This window comes from Gymnoscopelus microlampas, assembly GCF_963454915.1.
Source record: "Gymnoscopelus microlampas genome assembly, chromosome: 11".
Classification (NCBI taxonomy): domain Eukaryota; kingdom Metazoa; phylum Chordata; class Actinopteri; order Myctophiformes; family Myctophidae; genus Gymnoscopelus; species Gymnoscopelus microlampas.
Window position 1 is genome coordinate 53,389,893 of NC_139948.1, and position 25,000 is coordinate 53,414,892.

The 25,000-nt window shown below is 40.7% G+C and overlaps 1 protein-coding gene across 1 annotated transcript in view; it reads right to left on the minus strand.

Moving 5' to 3' along the window:
• Positions 1-25,000, minus strand: part of hoxb3a (homeobox B3a) — a 43,310-nt gene that overhangs the window by 15,285 nt on the left and 3,025 nt on the right. The window contains 1 exon segment of the mRNA XM_084072498.1: positions 8,227-8,290. The gene's annotated coding sequence lies outside the window, so the exon portion shown is untranslated.

Here is a 25,000-nt window from a genome sequence, read left to right on the forward strand (position 1 = left end):
GAGGCGCTCCGCCATTCACAAACCAACCCGCTGATAGAGACTCACACACTGCTGGACCCGCGTACTGTGTCACACACACACACACACACACACACACACACACACACACACACACACACACACACACACACACACACACACACACACACACACACACACACACACACACACACACACACACACACACACACACACACTTCCTTACCTCTCAGCCCCACCAGAAGCACATCACAGATTTATGCTCGTTCTTCAGCACCGGCCGATAATCAATGATAAAACAAACGAACCCCCCCAGACTCATGGAACCGAGCCTCCTCTCCTCTCCTCTCTTTCTTCTCCCTCTCTCTCTCCTCTCCTCTTTTCTTCACCTCCTCTCCACACACTCTCTCTCTCTCTCTTTCCTCCAAGCGGTCGGTCGGTTCCAGAATATAAAACAGCCTCCTCCTTCTGCTTCTCTTCTCGTTCGGTTGTTTTTCAGTGTCTCCTCCAGAGCCCGCTAGCAGTAGTGTTATTCCTCCCTCTCCCTCTCCTTCTCCTCCCGGCTCCTCGGATCTCCTCGGTTCCTCCAGAAGCCCACGCAGCCTGGTCTCTCCTCCTCCTCCCGGTCCCTCTCCTCTCCTCTCGGCCGTCCTCCACACTAACAGCGTCAGAACGAGCAGCTTCCAGCGGCCGCGCAGAGGCTCCGTGCGTCCTCCTGGAGGCTGAGCGGAGGAGCGGAGTGTCATGGAGGAGAGGAGCGCCTCAGGAGGGGGGACAAGGTAACGGACATGCGGGCGGGTCGGTGCGGGCTGCAGGCACAGAGCCGAGACGGTCTCCCTCTACACCACTAGGCTATACACCGTCTGTGTGGATGGGTGGCAGGATGGATGGCAGGCTGTTAGGATGGCAGGATGCCCCCCTCCGCTTCCCTCTACACCAACACTATAGCTGCTGCTCGGCTCGTCTCTCACGCACGCAGCGCGCCATCCAGACCCGCGCGGCTGTTCCGCCGATAACAATGGCCTCAAATTTCTCCCCTTTTAGCCTCTGTCGCTCAGACAGACAGACAGACAGACAGACAGACAGACAGACAGACAGACAGACAGACAGACAGACAGACAGACAGCAGGGTTTGGAAACCATCACATTCAACGCGCAGTTAATAGCGCGCACGCACACACACACACACACACACACACACACACACACACACACACACACACACACACACACACACACACACACACACACACACACACACACACACACACACACACACACTCACTAGGCCCGACGCCAAATGTCACCCCATTCGCATTTTTAATTCTGTGTTCTTCCGTTATTCCTTTAATTTCTCCCCTCTTATTTTTTCCCCCTTCTTTCATCAACTCTTCATCCCCATCTTCCTCGTGCGTGTCTTGGTGTGTCTCTGTGTGTGTGTTTCTGGGGTTGTGGAGTTATGTAGGTGTTTGTTGCTCTAGATCCTGAAGCTAATCTTCTAGCAGCAGCAGCAGTGGTGGTGGTGGTGCTGCGCGCACCCTAGTGTCAGGTTCATTGTTGTGTGTTGACGCGCACGGACGGGCCTCCAGTTCAGAGTGAATCCGCAGCAAGGAGCAGAAAATGTAACGGAGCTCCTTCACGTTACTTCACGTTACTTCAGTTACTTCACGTCAAATGCATGCATGATGCTCAGAAATTATGCTAATTTCTACCAAGAAAGCATGAGGCATCCATGATGTTTTTTTGACGTTAAAAGTAGGGTAAGTTATATTTGTATTAAATTGAGTGTTAAATAGCTCTATATTGTGACAGTATCACTATAGTATTTGTCCAGTAACAGGAATCTCCGTGTCTCTCTAGCTCTTTATTAAACAGAAAATCTGTTTCTCTCATTTTTCAACCCACCTGCAAATGCATTTTCTGTTTATTATAGAGCTGGAGAGACATGGAGACTCCTGTTACTGAACACACACTCTATAGTAATGATTACTATCACAATATAGAGCTATTTAACACTGTTACTGAACAAACACTCTATAGCAATGATTACTATCACAATATAGAGCTTTTAACTTTTAACAAAAAGACTACTCATTTATTCATCTGTATTTTAAACTATGAAGTTTATCTTCTTTTCATGATCATTTCAGATGTAGTGGCATCACTTTTAAGATGATATGTTATTGTAAATGAACGTTGGAATAATAACTGATATAACAGTGGTTCTCAACCTGTGGCTTGGGGCCCACTGGCGGGACGTGAGGATGTTGCAAAGGGGTCCCTGCATGCAACTCATTGACAAAACATAGATTTCAATGATAATATAACTTGAATGAACAAAATATATATAATAATAATGTTTAAAGCAAATTGTATTTTTTGGTATGACTTTGACAAATGAGTTTTCATTGCGATAATGATGAATAGGAACTTATAATATTAGCTCCATTTATCCAGCAGAACACAAATAAATCTTAATACGGCAGATGGGTGGACCAAACACTTTGGACTTTTTCAAGTGGACCTTTATCGAGATTAAGGTTGAGATTAACCACTATATGATAGAATGCAGTAGCCATATATGTCTATTAATGCAACTATTTATATTTGATTTATGCATTTTTGTATTGTTATTTATGAATGTGATGAACCACGTGACTCTTAGAATAAATGTAACAAAACAAAAAAAACACCATCTCTCAGTTTCTCCCCCGTTGCTAGGCAACAGAAGATGCTATATATGCCCCCTTTTACTCAGCACTGATACAGTGGAGCTGGAGGATTACAACATGGCCTTAATTCTTTAGAAGTGTCTCCTTCTAATGACGTCTGTTCTAGCAGTATAGATCATACTCACACGTCCTTTTAGGATGAGGTTTAAATTATGTTTCAGTTACTTCCACTGTGCCCTGTGTGAGTCTAAAGTTAACTTAAAAAGTTATAACTATTTTTTTAAATTATTATTGAGACCTGTATGTCTTGCGTTCACCCATTTTCAACCTTATCTTCATGTAATTGGTAATTGAGTCTAATGCTCATTCTAAGATTTCTACTCACTCATGTGTCTCAGAGGCAGCGGTGTAAAGTACATTTACTCAAGTACTGTACTTAAGTAGAATTTTGAGGTACTTTTACTTCTACTCCACTACATCTCAGAGGCAAATATTGTACTTTTACTCCACTACAATTATTTGAAAACTTTAGTTACTAGTTACTTTCCAGATATACATTATTACATTATAAAACATACATTAACCACTTTAGCCCTATTTATACCTAGACTATTTGAGAATAGCAGATCTACAAGCTCACAACGCGCCGCGACGCGTTGTGAGCTTGTAGATCTGCTACTTTCAAACATTTTAGTACTTTTACTTTTGGTACTTTAAGTACATTTTGATACCAATACTTTTGTACTTTTACTCAAGTAAATTTTGAATTCCGGACTTTTACTTTTGCAGTATTGATACTTTTACTTATGTAAAACATTTGAGTACTTTTCCCACCATCGCTCAGAGGAGGGCTGTGGACAGTTCAGAAACCTGTCTACCAGTGACATCATCATTGGATAATCCAAGCTCATAGAAACTACAGGCTTTCTATTCCTGTACAGTTAGCATGCTGGAACAGAAGCTATTGTCCTCGCATAACTAAAACATAATAATAAATGAGCATTAGTGAGGACCTATTATATGAAGTAGTCCTTTAATAAAGTGATAATGTATGTTATTAATTGAGAACAGCATGTCTTGTGTTGTTACACACAGTAACAGTTAATAGTAAAACATGTTGTAATTCTATGAATGGAGGAGTATCGGTGACTTCTTCTACGTTATGGGATGGACGTAGGTGTTGTGTAACACTCTGATTGGCTCACACCCAGAGTGCTGCTGGTTGTTTGTTGAGCCACAAAGTATCAGATGAATGTATCAGTCACACACAGTCTGACACAATGTGGCAACAATGTGCTGACACCTCACTTCACACAATACCAGCCTTACTTAGTTTTCACCATTCACATCCAAAAATAGCAGATCTACAAGCTCAAAACACTTCCGTAATGGAAGTGTTTTGAGCTTGTAGATCTGCTATTGTGACAGTAATAGTAAGTATAGGGCATTAATTTACGGGGGGAAAAGACGTAAATATGGAGCTTTTCTGCCTGGCAGCAATGAAATCTGACCTCTCTCTCTCTCTCTCTCTCTCTCTCTCTCTCTCTCTCTCTCTCTCTCTCTCTCTCTCTCTCTCAGTGTATATTCTATGTCTGTCTCTCTCTCTCTCTCTCTCTCTCTCTCTCTCTCTCTCTCTCTCTCTCTCTCTCTCTCTCTCTCTCTCTCTCTCAGTGTATATTCTATGTCTCTCTCTCTCTCTCTCTCTCTCTCTCTCTCTCTCAGTGTATATTCTATGTCTCTCTCTCTCTCGTGTCTTTCAGCAGAAGCTGTAGAACACTCCTCTCTGTATTGTTGACGTTTCATCGCCTCATAACTTATCACAAAACAAATGAGACGAGAAGCAAACAGAGGAGAGAGGGAGGGAGGTCTGGGAGGATGAACAGATGACAGCAAGAGGAGTGGAACTGAGACATTTTTAAAGAAACAGGACTTATCTATAGATAACTGGTTGCTATGGCAACTCCCTTCCCTTTCACTTCCGCGTTTTTTTAAAGGACATTACAGAGTTCAACTTCCTGTAGAGAGAGAGAGAGAGAGAGAGAGAGAGAGAGAGAGAGAGAGAGAGAGAGAGAGAGAGAGAGAGAGAGAGAGAGAGAGAGAGAGGATAGCCCCAAATGGAAATTAATGATATTATGAAAGTGTTTTTGTTTTTAGAAAGTTCTCTCTCTCTCTCTCTCTCTCTCTCTCTCTCTCTCTCTCTCTCTCTCTCTCTCTCTCTCTCTCTCTCTCTATTTTTACTATTCAGGACGACACTCCTGTCGTTTACTCTATACGCAAGATTTATGAGTTCTCGTGTGTGTGTGTGTGTGTGTGTGTGTGTGTGTGTGTGTGTGTGTAAACAGAACAACTTTAAAATAGATAGCGCGCGGTGTGGGGCTGAAAGGACAAGACACGCACCCGTCTGCAACTCTCTCTCTCTCTCTCTCTCTCTCTCTCTCTCTCTCTCTCTGTGTGTGATCTGCTAACTCATGGCAAACATGGAACAAAACACCAAAAAACTGCTTACTAATTAAACCAGTAGCTTTTTGTCTTTTCACAGTCTGTTCCCTTTACTGTTGAGTAAGCAGGAGAGGAGAGGAGAGGAGAGGAGAGGAGAGGGGAGAAGAGAAGAGAAGAGAAGAGAAGAGAAGAGAAGAGAAGAGAAGAGAAGAGAAGAGAAGAGAAGAGAAGAGAAGAGAAGAGAAGAGAAGAGAAGAGAAGGAAATATTCAGGATTCACGTTCAAGCTTGTAAAGGATTTCTGTTTTTGTTATTTTGTCTGTCTGTCTGTCTGTCTGTCTGTCTGTCTGTCTGTCTGTCTGTCTGTCTGTCTGTCTGTCTGTCTGTCTGTCTGTCTGTCTGTCTGTCTGTCTGTGATAAAATGTAATATAAATATACAGCTCAATGGATTCCAATACCAATATGTGTTTGTTTCTGTTATTAATTAAATTAATGAGATATACCGTAGTTATTGGTATTCCCTCACTGCTATTAGGCTACTGCTAAGATACAGCTAATACTATTAGGCTAGTACTATAGTAGTAGTATACCACCAGGCCTACTATTATTTTGAGGTAATTTGACTTTACTGGAGTATTTCCAGTTTTCAGTACTTTTACTTCTTTACTTGAAACTTTGGTTATAGTTACTTTCTAGATTTTATCCCTATATACTTTGGCTATTTGAAAATAGCCGAAAATAGCTATTTTCAAAAGATTTATATACATTGTGAACACTTGTGAAACGGGACATTCTGCATATTGAGTACTTTTACTTTTGGCACTTACACAAGTACATTTTGATGCCAACACTTTTGTACTTTTACTCAAGTATATTATGAATACTTGGCATTGCAGTATTGATACTTTTACTTAAGTAAAACATGTGAATACTTTTTTCCACCACTGCTACTATTTAGCCAAATTTAGCACAAACATGCAAGGGGAAATTCTCCTTCTACTATGCCACCATCATGTACAATGTCCATCCTTTAAAGGATGTGAATCACTGGGTTCTTTCTATTCTAAACTGTCCTGAAAATCATCTGTCAGAAAGCTATACAAGGGGAGATAGATATTAAATCCCATTGTTTTTCCTCTTTCTCCTTTTTCTCCTGTGTAAATATATAGGCTGTCTATTTGTATTTGTTGATGAAATGTATCAAAGTGTTAATATTCTATGTTCTGTTGATGAATTGAGTGCATAGGACCACAATGGAAACAAGTCCCCAGGACTGTTATGCTTTTGGCCTTAATGTTTTACTGACTCATTTTTTTCTCTTGACTAATAAAGCATTCAATTAATCAATCATTAATTAGAATATAGCCTAGAGGCTACTGCTATTGCTATTAATGCTAACTTCAGCTGTTATCACTATATGACTAAGTACTTATATATAACTGACCCCATAGGTTACAATATTAATAATATTACTCTCATATCATTATATTAATGATCAGTAGCTGTTGTTGCTGCTCCTCTGTCTGAGATATGATATGAAATGATACATTCATATCCCCTGGCTACGCACGCACGCACGCACACATGCATGCACACACAGAGAGATTACATTAGCGCGTGTCATCACATTGACCTACATTACGTTACATTGCATTACATCACCCCCCCACCCCACACACACACACACACACACACACACACACACACACACACACACACACACACACACACACACACACACACACACACACACACACACACACACACACACACACACACACACACACACACACACACAGGGCTTCGACACAATTCCATTCAGCCATAGGACCATTATAAAACTTAATAATTCTAATATCCACCATATTCCAGCCTTCATGAAAACAACAATTCTGACTCCAGTCATAGTTAAATTAATAATGAATAATTTCCTGTCACGTGCTCACAGGCCTGAGTGTCTCGTGCTGTTGACTGTTCCAGCTTCCAAAGCCATTATGACGTCACCAGGCTGAGGTTATGGAGAGATCTCGCGCCAATAAAAACGCATTTTAAACCATTTCTAGCCTTATGTTTTAATAATAATAATAATAATAAAACATGCAAACTAACTAATATCTTATCGGTTCATTCGTTGCACAGCTTTCTGGAAGCAGAACAGTGAATTACAAACATTTGCTTTGATTAGAATCATTGTAGCATTATTACGTTGATTAAATTCCTTCAAATGGTTTCTTCACGCGTTCTGATTTTCAATAATGATGATGAGAGAAACACGTAATAATGTTCTTGTTTTCACTGTGAAAACTTGCAGAGCATCTGATATTCTGAATCCAGGTTTGTTGGGAAACTATACGCTTTAATAAACAAACATATGAAGTGGCCTATATATAAAACCACCATAAGTTGAATTAGGCCAGTCTGAATCATATAGGCTAAACTACACTCCACTATAATTAGCCTCTCTGTGCATTGGGCCTATATATATTACACATTAAAATCCTCAGTGTACATTGTGTTTAAATAATTTTATAACTCAATTAAAACCGAGGATTTTTACAGCGCAGGATAAAAAAAAGCATTCACCACAACTAAACCAACCAGCAGTTACCAAGCTCTTCAAATGCAAACAATATACATAAATATCCCAAATACTATATGTATATATTACAGCATTACAACACATTGCATACTTAAATACCGACACAGCATTGTGTGAAATAAGGTAACGCAGAATATTGCATAACCATAAGCCTATACAGGCCTATACACACACATCATAGTGCATTATGTGACAGCAAGGAAACCTCGTATGTTCAAAACTCTGCCTTTTTTTTCAATATGATTTTAAAAAGGATTTAAAATAGTGAAAATAGCCGATCTACAAGCACACATGGCCTTTTATTGTGTGCTTGTAGATCGGCTATTTTCACTATTTTAAATCCTTTTGTGGGACGCTCTTGTGTGATGAAGTAGGCTATAGGGCTTTGATTTACAAACAGATAAAGAAACACATGTGAAACTTGGGGTTGGAGATTTCTGCCCGACACAATTCAACAATATGTACTGTAATGAGTAATTATTATGTGATGTAAAATATATGTTAATAATACATGTCATGTAATATATCACTCACTTACCGGGAGACTGCTTCTTATTTCTTGTATTTGTAATCAAAGCGCGAGGCTTCCAGACTTCTAGGAACTACAGAAAAAAAGAAAGAAAGAAAGAGATAGAGGGGGGGGGGGTGAAAGAAAAGAAAAGAAAAGAGGAAAAAAGAGAGAGAGATGCAATCAAAGAAGGTCTGGAGGGTAAAGATCCGATAAAGTGACGAGCCGCTGCTGACAGCTATCATTAACCTTCAATTATTCCCGGGAAAAATCTGTTAAATCCCGGAATAAATGGAATCACGAGCGAAGAGAGCGCGGGGGAGGGGGGGAGGGGGGGAGTTGGGGGGGTGGCGGGATAATCTGGAGATTGTTCTGGAAAGAAAAAAGATCATGTTTTTTTTTATTGATCCAGGGATCAGATGACTAAATATCATATTTAGCAGGTCTTCCCCTGCCTGTCAGCCAGGATATATTAGCCTCCATATGGTTTGAATTATTAGACCTATAAAGATGAGCTATGCGAGACCATAAAACATTACTATTTATAATAATAGGATTATCCTCTAAATACATGTATTAAGGACATGGATGTAGGCCTGTTGTTAACATCGTGTGGTATTTATAGGGCCTGTATGAGCTACATGGCCTACAAATAAAAATAAAGACTGAAAACATGACGCGAGAAAAGGCACAACAAGGGCCCAAATCCACATGATTATGACTGAAAAAAAGAAGAATTTAATAAGAAAACGTTTAATAAGAATCTGTATTATTATTATTATTATTAACAGTAATAACTCCATCGACAATCAATCACCCAATTAACTTTAAATTGTAATAAATAACCAACACACAGGAACGAACAACCAGGACGTGGAATGGACACATTACACCACAATGTGTCCACAAACCAATAACAAATATTTGTTATTAAATAAATAAATAATTAACAAACAAACAAAGTGGCCGTAAATTGACAAACGGCGCCGCTAAACAGTCTCAGAACACATCATCAACAAACGAGCTGGTTCGTTCCCCCACGAAGCGAACAGCTGTTTCTAAAAGCCGGGGCCGAGACGTGCTGCTGACCCGGTCCAACCCGGTCCAACCCTCCGGCTTCCATAAGCACAGCCCATAAATAAGCATCAGTAACCCGCAGAGCAGCGCTGCTGGGCCGGCATGCAGACATCCAGAGAGAGAGAGCCGAGACAATATTAATGACATTAATCCATTCAACTGGAAACGCATCTCTCTGTCATTTTTAGATCTCTTTTTGGCTGTTCAAAAAATAGCAGGTTCGTGCCGCGCTATATGAGCTTGTAGATCTGCTATATTTTGAATAGCCAAAGACATCTTAAAAATGACAGAGAGATGCGTTCCCGGTTTTAATGGATAATGGATGAAATGGCGTCGGTTTGACAACAAAACGCATCATCTGTGTAGAATATTAAAAACAAGGCCCGGGTTCGGATGACGATTATGATGAAGATGATGATGATGAAGATGAAGATGAAGATGAAGATGATGATGATGATGATGATGATGATGATGTACAAGAAGAAGAATCCATGACGGAATAGCAGAGGTTTGGTGTTGTTGTGCTGCTGGCAGCAGGTATGAGAGAGAGAGAGAGAGAGAGAGAGAGAGCCCGTTGGTCCACGAGGAAAACATTGTGGGGGAAAAAGTGAGTTAATAATTGCATCGCATCCATGTAGAGAAAAGAGAGAAAGAAAGAAAGAAAGAAAGAAAGAAAGAGAAAAGAGAGAGAGATGTAGAGTCTGTCTCTCTCTCTGCGTGGCTGTTCCGTTGCGTCTGTTAATAAAACCACTGCATGGAATAAAATCGTTGGCTTCTCTGTTCTCTCCTCGGCTTGCTGTTGGTGACAGCTTCCCCCCAAACACATAAATCAAAGCTCCGGGATCCCCCCAGCACTCCTCTACTCCTCTCTCTCTCTCTCCTCTCTCCTCTCCTCTCCTCCTACAAACTTATTTATTATAGCCCTGAACACTCACTCACACACAACTCTGGCCAAGGTCCACCATCCTGGTTCTTCTTGTTCCTATATAGAGTCCCGAACCCCCCCGGCCTACAGTGGCTGCATGCTGCTGTTCTTTAAGCTTCAAGAAGCCCCCCTATAGGCTGTAGACCTCCGGGCCCGGACCACAGCAGGACTGGAGGGCCGCTGGTATAAAGTTAAAGTGATGGGAAGAAAAAAAAAAAAAAAAAAGGAGGTCTCCCCATCCACCAGCCCACTCACCCTGCCTTTAGTTAGCATGTAGCTTTAGCTTTAGCAGCCTGCAGACAAAGAGAGGCGGCTGGCCTCTCACACAGAACAGCTGAGGAGACACTTTTCAAAAGGAGAAAGAAGGAGGATTTTGACCGTTAAGTGTGTGAGATCTCCTCCTGGTCTCTAGTACTGGGGGGGCTGGGGGTCAAACTAGTGGGTGGTGGGCAGTAACTAGTTAATAAAGTTATATATTACTTTCCCCAACTAACTAGTAGCATAACGTATTACAATCGCCATATAACACTATATAATCATGTTATAGTTATTAATCCAAGTCACTTGAGCTACAGGACCACAATGGAAACAAGCCCTTTATAAGGGTTTTTTGTGTTATCCTTTTAGCACCATGTATTGTATAATCCCACTGAACTATTTGAAAACTGTCAATAAAGTATTCAATCAATCAAAAGGTTACTGAGTTACGATGAATGTGATTTGTTTTGGCCAGAAATACTATTAATCTATCATTTATAAACTCCATATAGTATAGGAAGTTGCAATGTGACACATTGTTAGCTTGTAGATCTATTCCGTTTCAGCACCCTGACCCTCAGTATATAAAGAGTAATAGTTGTATAACTTGTAATTTTGTAACTAGTATTGATACCAAGTAATAAGTCATTTATTATGACGTTTTTAAAGGAATAAGTCAATAGTAACATGAGGGTTTTGGGTGAGTTACCACCTGCCACAACACTGATGAAATCAACAGTGGTGGAAAGTAACTAAGTACATATACTCAAGTACTGTACTTCAGTACAATTTTATACAGTATAGGCTATACAAATGTTACATTTGGCCACTCTCAGAGTCAAATGAAGACTGTTTTTACAGTGTAGTATATATAAGGCTCAGACCCAGTGATGTTATTCTCTGATATAGTTTAACAAGCAGCTGGACTTGCAGATCTGATTCTGCACTGTTTTGTTTTAGTCTCAACTCCATTATCAGTGGGTTTGTTTTTCTCTCTGTCTCCCTTCCTCCTTATCTGGAAAATGGTCTGACCGGGACGTCACTGACCAGCACACACACACACACACACACACGCACACACGCACACACGCACACACGCACACACGCACACACACGCGCACACACACACACACGCACGCACACGCACACACACACAACACACGCACACGCACGCACGTGCACGTGCACGCGCGCGCACACACACACACACACACACACACACACACACACACACACGTACACGGACACACGCACACACGCACGCACGCACACGCACACGCACGCACACGCACACGCACACGCACACGCACTCACACTCACACTCACACTCACACATACATGAAATGTTTCTATTATGCTTATCAGAGGTTCAAGCTGCACACTTGGTATGTCAAGCTTTTTATGTATTATATATTTATTTGTAACTTTTCTTCATGTATTAATTCATGAACTTTCTGTGTCTGACTGACCTCAGAGAACATGAAACACAGACTCAACACTTTGCTGCCAAAGAGCAGAACATTCCAAAATCACGGCTCTGGAAAATAAAACAAAATCCACATTTCTGCAAATGTGGAAACGTTGAAGATATGTATCTGTTATGAGACCATTACCTCTGCTTCCAAAGATTAATAATTCAATGTAGCCTCAACTAAACAGAGTGTTGTCCCTATAGCGGGGGTCTTCAACGTTTTCAGGCCAAGGACCCCTTAGCTGAGAGAGAGATTAAGCAGGGACCCCCTACTCTATATTGTATAAAATTGTGTTTCAGATTTAACTTTTTTTTTACTTGGTCTGCTCTTTTTTCCCTCTACATCTACACCTCTTTGACAAAAATAGCCGATCTACAAGCTCACAACGCCTCGCAGCGCGAGGCGTTGTGAGCTTGTAGATCTGCTATTTTTGGCTAAAGTTCTCCTCAGAAAAGGGATGCTAGGGTTGAAGTGGTTAAGGTAAAAAAAAAAACATATTACACAAAGACTTTGCGGACCCCCTGTAGTAACTCTGAGGACCCCCTAGGGGTCCCGGACCCCCTGTTGAAGACCCCTGCCCTATAGGTTAAAGTCTGAACTAAAAGAAGTATTATTATACTAATTATTCAATAGTAGTATAATATTATTTCTGAGGGGGAAGGAAGGGGGAAAAAAAGGTGCAGTCATGTGTGAGCGGTGTCTCCCTGCATGCCGTCCATGACAGATCACCCCTCCCCCCCCGGTGACCTTTGGCCTTGAACAGTAATAAGTCACCATGTTTAATGATCAGTCCTCACCAAGTGCTCTGGAATCTCCTCTTACAGTTAGATTTGACCTGTTGACCCCAACCCCTCCCCTCTAACTGCGTACAGGAAGGATTCTCTCTCTATAATGTTTAGGTTTCAATATCTGTTTGTGGAATAGATCTGCATGTTGTCTGTCTAAAAAACAATGACTCCCAACCATGAGGGCCCCCAAATAATAATAATAGGCAAAACACTCCGGTTTTAAAGTAGTAGGTCGTATATATTAGGTCATTTTCTTTTTTGTGAGTTTACCAAAAAAATAAAATTCACTAATAATATCCAGACAGCTAACAGTAAGTTAATATATGCACTGAAACAAAATCCAGTCTCATGACTCAAAGATTTTAATCCCTATCTGAGTGAATCAGATATGGATTTGGGTTATGGGTTAAATATATTGATGAATCAAACATGTGATTTCTTGATGTTTCAGCAAACATTGACAATGTTTGCTGAGGTAATGAGGAACCGCCTGCTCACTGGAGTCCGCTGCTTCAGATCAGCTATAAGTTGTATTGAACTGTCTATCTATCTATCTATCTATCTATCTATCTATCTATCTATCTATCTATCTATCTATCTATCTATCTATCTATCTATCTATCTATCTATCTATCTATCTATCTATCTATATAATTAACACCTGCCCCCTGTACATTTGAGGATGATACACAAAAGAAGAAGAAACTGAGGTATTACTACGATCACAGATGTATCAAAGTGATCCCAGTACTGTGGTGGGGTTTTGAACTATTACCCTGCAGTCAGACTAGGATTCAGCGTTGGTTTTGAACTCTTGGGCCTGCATGGTGTTGATGGGAGGAGCTAAAGCCCCATGATGATGATGCTGTGCTGCCGGAGGTTGAAGGTTCATCCAGGGTGGAAACACGTGGAGTTGGACGAAGTGACTCGGAACAAAGAAAACAGAAGAGCGCTAACGTGCTAACGTTACCATATGTCCCCCAGGGGGGCCGGCCGGGCCGGGGGCCAGGGCCCCATGACTGTACATCACACTGAAACAGTTATTAAAACATAAACCCAGGTTGAACCCTATACTGCCATACAGGCACCAGCGTCTTGAAGAAACAACAAGCTGTATTTGTTTACTACTCATGCAGGTGTGTGAGGTCCACAACAACATAACAACAATAATACTAAAAAACTAAGATACAACCTTGTGAATAATGTATTTAGCGGCAGAATAAACACCAGCTTAACCATCTTTGGTGGTCTTTATGCTGCGCCACTGGTAGACTTTGACATAATGCTCCAAACATCTCCCAAACCCATTGTGAGCTTGTAGATCATTGTGAGCTTGTAGATCATCGTGAGCTTGTAGATCTGCTATTTTCAAAAGATGTTTATACATGTTGAACTTGTGAAATGGGACATTCTGCATAATGAGAACTTTTACTTTTGGTACTATTTTGATACCAATACTTTTGTACTTTTACTCAAGTAAATTTTGAATTCTGGATTTACTTGTAACGGAGTATTTCTACATTGCAGTATTGATAGTTTTACTTAAGTAAAACATTTTAGTACTTTTTCCACCACTGCCGAAACCTTCTCTCTGCTCACTTCAGTCCTACAGCCAATAAATACCTTTTTCACGTAAAACCCTGAGGGTCACAACAACTACACTTTGTTTTCTTATCATAAAGAATATACTGCTCACTTCTTCACCAGCAATACTTCAGTCCAGGGGTTTTCAACAGGGGGTCCAGGACCCTATAGAGCAGTGGTTTTCAACCAGTGGTCCGGGGACCACCAGTGGTCCTTGAGGGGGTTCCAGGTGGTCCCCATGCTAAATGATGGAGAGTTGGTAACTAAATGGATCCTTATATAGATCTTTAACTCTTGAGAGCGTAAAATGAAACCAAATGGACCCGTAAGGGTCCATTTGGTTTCATTTTACGCTCTCAAGAGTTACATTAATGTTAAATATCTGCATTACTTAATGAAATAACAGTTATTTTGCCTGTTATCTCTCCTATGGTACCACATCAATAAATACAACGTGTAATTGTGAACAAAATCGTATCCAACAATAATAAAATATTCTAAGTTTTGGGTCTGAGAGTCTAAATGCCATCAAACGGTGGTTCTGTGGCTCAAATGCTGAATAAATATTGGACCTTGATATGAAAAGGGTTGAAAACCACTGCTATAGAGGGACCTCAGAGTTACTACAAGGGGCCTGTGTCTGTGTGTGATGGGAAGAAATGATTCAAATGTATTAACCGTGCACTTGAACCCTAGCATCCCTATAATCTGGGAAGACCATTTGCAAAAAAAAGGCAGATCTACAAGCTCACAACGCATCACAGCGCTTGTAGGCTATTCGGCTATTTTCAGCGAAGACTATTAGAGGTTTGGTGTAGAGAGGGGGAAAAAAGAACAGACCAAGTACAGAGCCAAAGGTCAAGTTATGTCTGATATTACAATACAACACAATTCATTAACATCAATCCAACACTGATGGATGAAGCAAGTCAGCTATGAAATATGGAACTGTTTAATCTGCACAACGCAACTTTATGCAATATGCAGTGGGGGTCCCTGCTTCATGTCTCTCTTATAGCTAAGTGGTCCTTGGCCTGAAAAACATTGAAGACCCCTGGTTTAGTCAGGACAGCAGTACAGCTGGAGGTGAGCTCTCTCGCTCTCTCTCTCTCTCTCTCTCTCTCTCTCTCTCTCTCTCTCTCTCTCTCTCTCTCTCTAAAGGCTGTACTTCAAAGCTCATCACAGATAAAGAGCGTCCATCACACACAGAATGGATCTTCTCCAGTGTCAGCAGAGTGTCAGCAGCACAGATCTTCAAACACACCTCAACCTTCATGTTCTCCTGGGCCGCGGGGTCACCAGAGGTCATGTAACATTGTTGTTCCATTGTATGGTACTGTACTGTGCTGTTGCTGTGCTGTGCTGTGCTGTACTGTACTGTACTGTGCTGTGCTGTGCTGTACTGTACTGTGCTGTGCTGTGCTGTACTGTGCTGTGCTGTGCTGTGCTGTGATTAGAAATTGATAATTCAAAATATGCTCCTCATTGACTTAAGTTACATTGTATGGTGAAACAGGTCTCAAAGTCACTCTGTTAGCACATACATGAACACAAACAAAGTTGATTCAGACAATATAGAACATCACCAAACCCAGTAATTTTTTTTCAATAAAAATGATAACTTCTTGTTGATTTTGCCATTTGTATTAATAAGAAACCCCGGACTGGATCCGTGGATCCGGATCAAATAATAAAATCAACAGTAAGTTAACATTTTGATAAAAAACAAAAAAACTGTAAGCCACTGGGTTTGGTGATGTTCTGTATTGTCTGAATCAACTTTGTTTGTGTTTGTGTATGTGCTAAAAGAGTGACTTTGAGAGCTGTTTTACCGTACAATGTAAGTCAATGAGGAGCATATTTTAAATCATGAATTTCTAATCAATGGAGCAATTCTTTTTGATGTCTTGTCCATCTTTGGAGCTACATCATGGCAAGGTAACTACACAACCCAAACCTCTACCAAAGTGGTTTAACCCTTTAAAGCTGAAGGGTCAACAATGCCAGGGGGTCCCCAGCTAAATGAGTGATATAGTCCGAAACCAAATGAACCCTCACGGGTCTGTAACTTAAGAGAGTGTACAACCGGAACCAAATGTACACTCACTCACACACACTGTAATTAAAATGGCTGAGAATCACTTCTAGGTGTTACATCACAATGTATAGACGGATTTCCGCGCGACGTCATCACAGAGCAGAATGCGCAATCTGCGCATGCCTGGGGGAAAGGCGCGTTCGAAAATACAGCCCTGAGCGGCAGTGGAGCGCACTGGCCAATACAAACTAATAGGCGAGTGTGCTCCGGTGCGTAATTTCCAAACGCACCCATAGGCTTACCCCCTCCTCTGCGCGGTCATATCCTCTCAATGTTTACAAACATGAAACCCGTCTATTGGTCTATCTTTATAGAAAGAGAACGTGACGTCAGACCATTTAAAATAATAGCTGAAAACCTCACAAGATGGCAGCACCTGCATTGAACTGAGTGGATGGGAGCAGGGCAGTGTCTCACTCTGAATACAGCAGCCACAACAAACAGAACGCCATGTGCTCACATGGAGTTATTTGTTATGAACACATCTACACAAATCCTGGTTTGAATTTCAACAAATACATCATTGATAGAAAGCATTTCCTCTGATGATGTCTGATCATAAAAACACCTCTTATATGTTGACCTCCAGCAGGTCACATGACTTTACCATCGTCATCATCATCATCATCATCATCAACCACCTGACCAAAAATATCTAATACTCTTTTCCTGACAACTTTCTCTCCAAAAAGCACAACTTTTAACCCATTTCTGTTGAACCACCTCCTTCATCATCATCATCATCATCAACACCACTACCTCGTGCCAAGTGACCAAATACATAAATAAATAAATAGTCCTGGAGGAGTTTGGATTCTCATCTCATCCTCATGTTGAAAGCGGATTACACTGGTATGTCAACACCTGATAGAGAGACATACAGAGAGAGAGAGAGAGAGAGAGAGAGAGAGAGAGAGAGAGGGGGGGGAGAGAGAGAGAGAGAGAGAGAGAGAGAGAGAGAAATGAGAGAAGGGGGGGGGGTATGGGGGGGTCAATGATGTGGTTCTCTCCACAGAAATCACTGATGCGCTATGCATCACCCGTAAGCGCACACGCACGCACGTCCTTGCGCACACTATACTTTACGTTATGTCACGTTACATTGCATTAATTTAGAGCAGAAATAATAATAATAATAATAATAATAATAATAATAAATATCATCTCGTTCACTCTCTATAAAATCTTATATTGATGTTAGAATAGGTCTGTCTGCAGCCCAACACATACAATAATACATTATATTGTTGTTCCTCATAACGGTATTATGTATTGTTATTGTTATTGTTATTGTTATATAGCTACCACCATATAGGCCAGTGGTGATCGGCTATTTTCAAACATTTTAGTACATTTACTTTTGGTACTTTATTTTTACATCAATACTTTTGTACTTTTACTCAAGTGAATTTTTAATTCCGGCCTTTTACTAGTAACGGAGTAGACTTCTACATTGCAGTATTGATACTTTTACTTGAGTAAAACATATGAGTACTTTCTCCACCACTAGCTGTTCAACGAAAAGGTGACGTCACCGTATACCGGTAAACAGTGGAGCAACAGCTCCAGAGATCAGAGATCAGAGCTGAACCTGAACCTCAGTCACAATAAATGAATTTAAACTGTTTTATAAAGCGCGTGGATTAAAGTGGGTCGAGACGCGTTATAATCAATGTTACTTTGATCTGCAGGATATTTATATTGTTTATGAGGGTCACTGGAACACAGGAGGAACACACAGTGTGTGTTTGTAGGCCACACACACAAACTGGATATTTGAAGTTATTTGCGCGTCAACAACTCAGCACAACAACATGTGAGAGAAAGGATCCACAAACAACCAACAGAACAGAAGTTACAGAACAGGTGAGTCACTGTTTGGTTCAAACCCGCAGCGCTGCCTGCATGTTGCTCTGATTAGCAGTGGTGGAACGTAACTAAGTACATTTACTCAAGTACTCAAGGACAAGAACAAATTTGAGGATTTTTTTACTTCGCTCGAGTATTTTCAATGTTCAGTGCTTTTACTTCTACTCCACTACATCTCAGAGGCAAATATTGTACCTTTTTATTATTTTAAAACTTTAGTTAGTTACTTTGTAGATTTGTATTATTATTATTACAAAACATACATTAACCACTTCAGCCCTATATACATTTCGTTCATTTGAAAATAGCAGATCTATAAGCTCACAATGCATGACGATGGGACGCATAGTGAGCTTGTAGATCTGCTATTTCCCCCCCAAAAAAAATCAAATACATTTTATACATTTGAAAACTTGTGAAATATGACATTCTGCATAATGAGTACTTTTACTTTTGGTACTTTCAGTACATTTTGATGCCAATACTTTTGTACTTTTATTCAAGTCAATTTTGAATTCTGGACTTTTTTTGACATTGCAGTATTGATATTTTTTACTTTAAGTAAAACATGTGAGTACTGAGTACTTTTTCCACCACTGCTGTCGTGTCTGGTTTGGTTTAGTTTGGTTTGGTTTGGTTTGCTGGCATTAAATGATTTAAATCATCATAAAACATGTGGAGAGAACAGAATGTATGTGAACAGAGACATGGAACCCAATGCTGGGTCCATTTGGTTACATTTGTAATCTACTTTGTGTCTTTGTTGGATAAGTAAACGGACCAACTGACACTGCGTGCGTGTCTGTGTGCCTGCGTATGAGAACCTCGTGTATATTTTATATCTACTTGTTGATTGTGAACAAAGTGGGTGTTTTAAAGGTCCGCTGTGTGTGTGTGTGTGTGTGTGTGTGTGTGTGTGTGTGTGTGTGTGTGTGTGTGTGTGTGTGTGTGTGTGTGTGTGTGTGTGTGTGTGTGTGTGTGTGTGTGTGTGTGTTGACGCCCACATGCTTGCGGTTCAGCCTCAGCGTAAGGCCTTCAGTGTCATAACATTACAGATCATTTTATAGTTCTGAACATTTGGAAGCAATTAGCGCTGCGCATGTTTTTGCAGAAATGGTTGAATGTGAGTTTCTCATGAGTAGCTGGTTTATTATTGGACACTGATGTTTGTGTTGGATGCTGGACTTTATTTTATTTTTATATTTACAATTATATCAGTTGCATGTATATGGTGACTCATGGACATTTTATCGAATATATTCTATTATTCCCATTTTACGTTAATTTCGTTATGTTTTCTCTCTGTCTGTCTGTTGCAACATGCAGGCCCAAAGCCTTAAAGGAACACTGCACCCAAAACATGACTCTTTCTCTATCAATTACTCGCCCCATGAAGCCATGAATTCATGGAGATTATTTTTTGTTTTTGTCACACTCCTGAACCAATAATTCAATATTTGATAATTTTGAATGTTTTGATTTGAATGTTTTAAATATGGTTTTGCTCTTGTTCAGATAAGTTTCCTATTAACTTCAATTGGTCAAATATTAAATTATTGTCAGGAATACGACAAAAACAAAAGAATCTCCATGAATTCAAGGCTTCATGGAGTGAGAAATGAAGGAAAAAAGCATTCCTCTCCACTTTAACCCCAAAGTGTGTTGACCGGAGTCCGTCAGGGCTCAGTACTAGTGTATTTTCTGTTTTTGTTCTACATTAAATCTCTTCACAGAAACAAAGGGTTTAAGTCGAACATATTCTGTTATTCCCGGTTAAGTTTTTCTGGACTCATTTTTAGGCTCACAAACTGCAGCATTGTGTGTGTGTGTGTGTGTGTGTGTGTGTGTGTGTGTGTGTGTGTGTGTGTGTGTGTGTGTGTGTGTGTGTGTGTGTGTGTGTGTGTGTGTGTGTGTGTGTGTGTGTGTGTGTGTGCGTGCGTGCGTGTGCGCGAGTGCGTGTGTGTGTCAAAGGCCTACAGGCTTAAAGACATGTTGTAATATTTATTCAACGTATTACATTATTACATTGAACACAATTCTTAGATCATCTCTGTGTGTTATCCCGTCCCACCCTCATCCACCCAGATTTCATAAGAAAAGCTCTTCAGATAATGACTCATAACTTCAATAATTACTGTTTGTGCCTCTACTGTAGCTCTGACTTAAAATGTGACTTATGCTTCACTTCATATACTTAATGCTTGGAAACAAACTATCATTGGAACATATTTAGTATATGTGTAACAGGAGCTCCAAAGAACCCCTTAACCCTGTGTGTGTGTGTGTGTGTGTGTGTGTGTGTGTGTGTGTGTGTGTGTGTGTGTGTGTGTGTGTGTGTGTGTGTGTGTGTGTGTGTGTGTGTGTGTGTGTGTGTGTGTGTGTGTGTGTGTGTGTGTGTGTGTGTGTGTGTGTGTGTGGGTGTGCGTGTGCGTGCGTGCGTGCGTGCCCTGAAGCAGACCGCACAAAGCCCTGCCATCAGCGTGTTTCTTTGACGGACGGAGCAGAGCTGCTGTTATCAGAGATGCTAATCTTTAACCTAGAACTCAAAGAAAACCTGTGTGTGTGTGTGTGTGTGTGTGTGTGTGTGCACGTGTGTGTGTGGAGGAGGGGAAAGGGGCACATTTGCCCTCTGTGCTCCGAGGCTGTGAAAAGTGCCCAGCTCACCAAGTCTGTCAGACAGAGAACAGAGGTGTGTGTGGGGGAGTGTGTGTGTGTGTGTGTGTGTGTGTGTGTGTGTGTGTGTGTGTGTGTGGGAGTGTGTGTGTGTGTGTGTGGGGGGGAGTGTGTGTCAGGAATGTGTGTGCGTGCAGATAGACTAAAGTGAAGCAGTGAAAAGGAGGTTTCACTGTTGAAGCTCCACTTCAATAGTGTTAAGGAGACGTTCAGGAAGAGCTGCAGCGTTTAACAGCAAAATAAAAACACACTGCGTTGATCTCTCTCTCTCTCTCTCTCTCTCTCTCTCTCTCTCTCTCTCTCTCTCTCTCTGTTGAAGGAACATGTTGCATTGAAGAGCCTCCAGCAGATCATATCCTCCCTAAACGTCTCCCTAAACGTCTCCAACTGTTCTTCTACTTTGTCCAAACATGTTTCCTGCCTTAAGAATCTGTCACGATCCCTCAAAGCTTAAAACTACTTACAAATTGCACTAAGAAACAGTAGCCTTGACGACCGCATGTAGTCTTATGTGCGACGGTATGAAGGTGTAATTTAGACATATGCTATAGGTTCACTTGCTTACCTGCGGCATCCAATAGTTTCTATAGTTTCAATGTATATTATTATTTTGATATGATAGTGTTCTATAGGGATCCTATAGTTTACTGAGACACTACACTGTCTTTCTGCATATGTGTTTATACATCTAGAGCACATTGTCACTATCACTGAGTTTTCACTATGGATCTAGCTGTGCAGGTGACATTGATGGAAAAAGTATTCACATTTCTTACTTAAGTAAAAGTATCAATGCTGCAATATAGAAATACTCCGAAGTATAGTCCGGAATTCAAATTTACTTGAGTAAAAATATTGGTACTCATTATGCAGAATGACCCATTTCAGAAGTTTTCAAATGTATACAAATCATTTGAAAATAGCAGATCTACAAGCTCACAATGCGTCGCGTTGCGACGCATTGTGAGCTTGTAGATCTGCTGTTTTCAAATGGCCGAAATGTATATAGGGCTGAAGTGGGTACTGTATGTTTTGTAATAATAATCAAAATCTACAAAGTAACTAGTAACTAAACTTTTCATATAATTGTAGTGGAGTGAAAGTACACTATTTACCTCTGAGATATAGTGGAGTAGAAGTAAAAGTACAGACAATTGGAAATACTCCAGTAAGTAAATGTACTAAATGTACTGATATCAATTGATTAATAACTCCATCCTGTGGTTTAGATCAGATCAGATGTGATGACGTCAGGCTGAAGTAGACATTATTTTAATGGTATATCTTTATACAAACCTGAATATTTAAAGGTCACCTATACACAGCCACATGGTGCAGCTTATTAATATTTAATGTAATGGTTTTATGTTTTGTGCTGTTAAATGATAGATGAGCATCAAACTGGACATATACCTTTAGTTGCTATATATCCTTCCTATAGTTTCTTTGAGGCTCTACTATGTTCTCTCTGCATCTTATGAGACTTTTTACCTTGTTGATAGAGATCATGTTTACTCTGATCTCACACTAGAAGTTGCTCTGGATGAGAGCGTTTGCTAAATGCAACACAATGTATGTAACACAATACTGTCTCTCTGTATTCTTCTATGTATGTGTTTACCTTGTTTACTGTAAGTCACTCTAGATAAAGAGCGTCTGATAAATGGCTACATTGTAAATTGATTGAACTCCACAACTTCAAGGGGTTAATGGTTTAGTTGTTACAATCAGAATAAGGGTGACATGTTGTCCTGATGTCGGAGCCTTTGTCTTCAGAGAGTTTTAATGGCTGTTATATTGTTTACCGCTGTGCAACAACGTATCCATTACTAAACCACAACCTGTTCCTATTGTCAACCTGTTAGCCAATCGGAACAGGAAGCTTCACACGATGGATGACACGACGTTATACAGCCGAGATGGACGTGGTCCAGCGCTGTCAGCCCTGTTAGCCAATCAGAACGTTCGGCGCTGTCAGCCCTGTTAGCCAATCAGAACGTTCGGCGCTGTCAGCCTAGGACACAGTGGTAAACGTCCTGCCATTCTTGTCCTACACTGTGTCAGTGATGTGTAAGGCTCTCTATGCACAGCAGCCATATTGGAAATAAATTGGGCCTCTTCCTTACTTCCTTCACAGGTGTTACCAATACTGTTACTGTTACCATACTAATGAAGGCTCTGTTCCATTCTGGTCAAACAGAGTCAGGGTGTTGACTCACTGGAAACACTCTCTGCTACACCAGTGGGTCTCAAAGTGTGGTCCAGGGACCCTCATGGTTCCTTGAGGGGGTTCCAAATGGCCCCTTAACGGGTGTGTAACGGGTCCATTTGGTTCCATTTGTACACTCTCAGAGTTATGGAGGTCCTTGAAATTAAAATGTCCTAGAACCAGCTGAACCACCGTGCTACACTAAATGGAACAGAGCCTTCATAATTGGTAACACCTGTAAAGGAACTAAGAAAGAGGCCCAATTTCTTTCAAATATGGCTGCTGTGCATAGAGACTATATTGCGTTCAAAAATGGGTTTAAATGTAATCCACTCTAGGTCCTGACGGACCGGTCACCGGGACGTAATGTGAGGCGTTCAAGAAACCTTTGAATGTCTTGACTCCGGACGCTGCAGCTTGGTTTCTGTAGCAGCGTGTTTTAATCACTGGCTTCTGGCCAATGGAAACGTTTGGGAGATTACCATCACCCTATAGTGTCTTGCATGGCCAGACTGTTGCCTCCCACAATTTACAAATGATTCCGGTCATACAGTCTGTGGACTCGGAAGCTCTGATCATGATTAGAATATAAACCGGATGTGAAGCCTCCTCCCCACTTCCGTTTCGTCTTTACAGTCGCGCAGATTTATCCTAATATAAATCAAAATCATTGAAGTATATATAGCTTGATGCTGAGCAGGAATGGAAATTAAAACATAAAATGTAAAGATATTTTAAAATATATTTTCGTGAACGGAAGTGCCAGTTTCCTCTCTCGGATTTTGGGAGGTGTAGTTCAGACTCTATATAACATTCAGGAGGTGTAGTTCCAGACTCTAAAGAACATTCAGGAGGTGTAGTTCCAGACTCTATATAACATTCAGGAGGTGTAGTTCCAGACTCTATATAACATTCAGGAGGTGTAGTTCCAGACTCTATATAACATTCAGGAGGTGTAGTTCCAGACTCTATATAACATTCAGGAGGTGTAGTTCCAGACTCTATATAACATTCAGGAGGTGTAGTTCCAGACTCTATATAACATTCAGGAGGTGTAGTTCCAGACTCTATATAACATTCAGGAGGTGTGGCTTTGGTAACTTACCCCCGATCACGATTATAAATGGCCTTTTTTTTTTATGGTACCGGATCACCAATCCATGTTCATGTAAAATGTGTGAGTTTCAGTTAATAGTCAACCAAAACTTTTTTTTACATTCTAGTTACTCACAGTAGAAACATATTTGCTATATAATGGCAACTCTTAGTTCCAAAAAGTGCAAAACATGAGCATATAATTGTGCTGCATGGTCCACATGTTCTGAAGCTAACTGGTCTTACTGTGACAAAGACATATTATTTATGTATTTACATCTTTATTTACTGCTACAGTTTCTGCCAGTTTATAAATGTGCAGAGGGTGGGATTTCTTTTCATTCCCTGAGTTGAACTATAAGCTGGGCCACGCTTACTCCCTGGAGCCACTAGGGGCGTCACTCTGCCTGGAGGAATGCTGCCCTCTGAGCTCCACTCTGGGACCAGAAATAACGTGTTTATCGTTGGAAAGCAGCGATGTCGTCCTGTTGGAATGACATTGAACGCTGTAATTAAGACACAGACAAGCCCGTTTGGGATGTAGCCTGTGATATATGCATTGTGATCGGGCAATTTGAGAGGCGATTTGATCATAGATCATAGTCATTTAGATTTGCTATTATATTGTTTTAGACTGATTCTATAGGTTCTTGGTTCCTAGTTTACTGAGACACGACACTGTCTCTGCATTCTATGTGTTTATACCTTGTTTATTGTAAGTCACTCTGGATAAAGAGCGTCTGATAAATTAATACA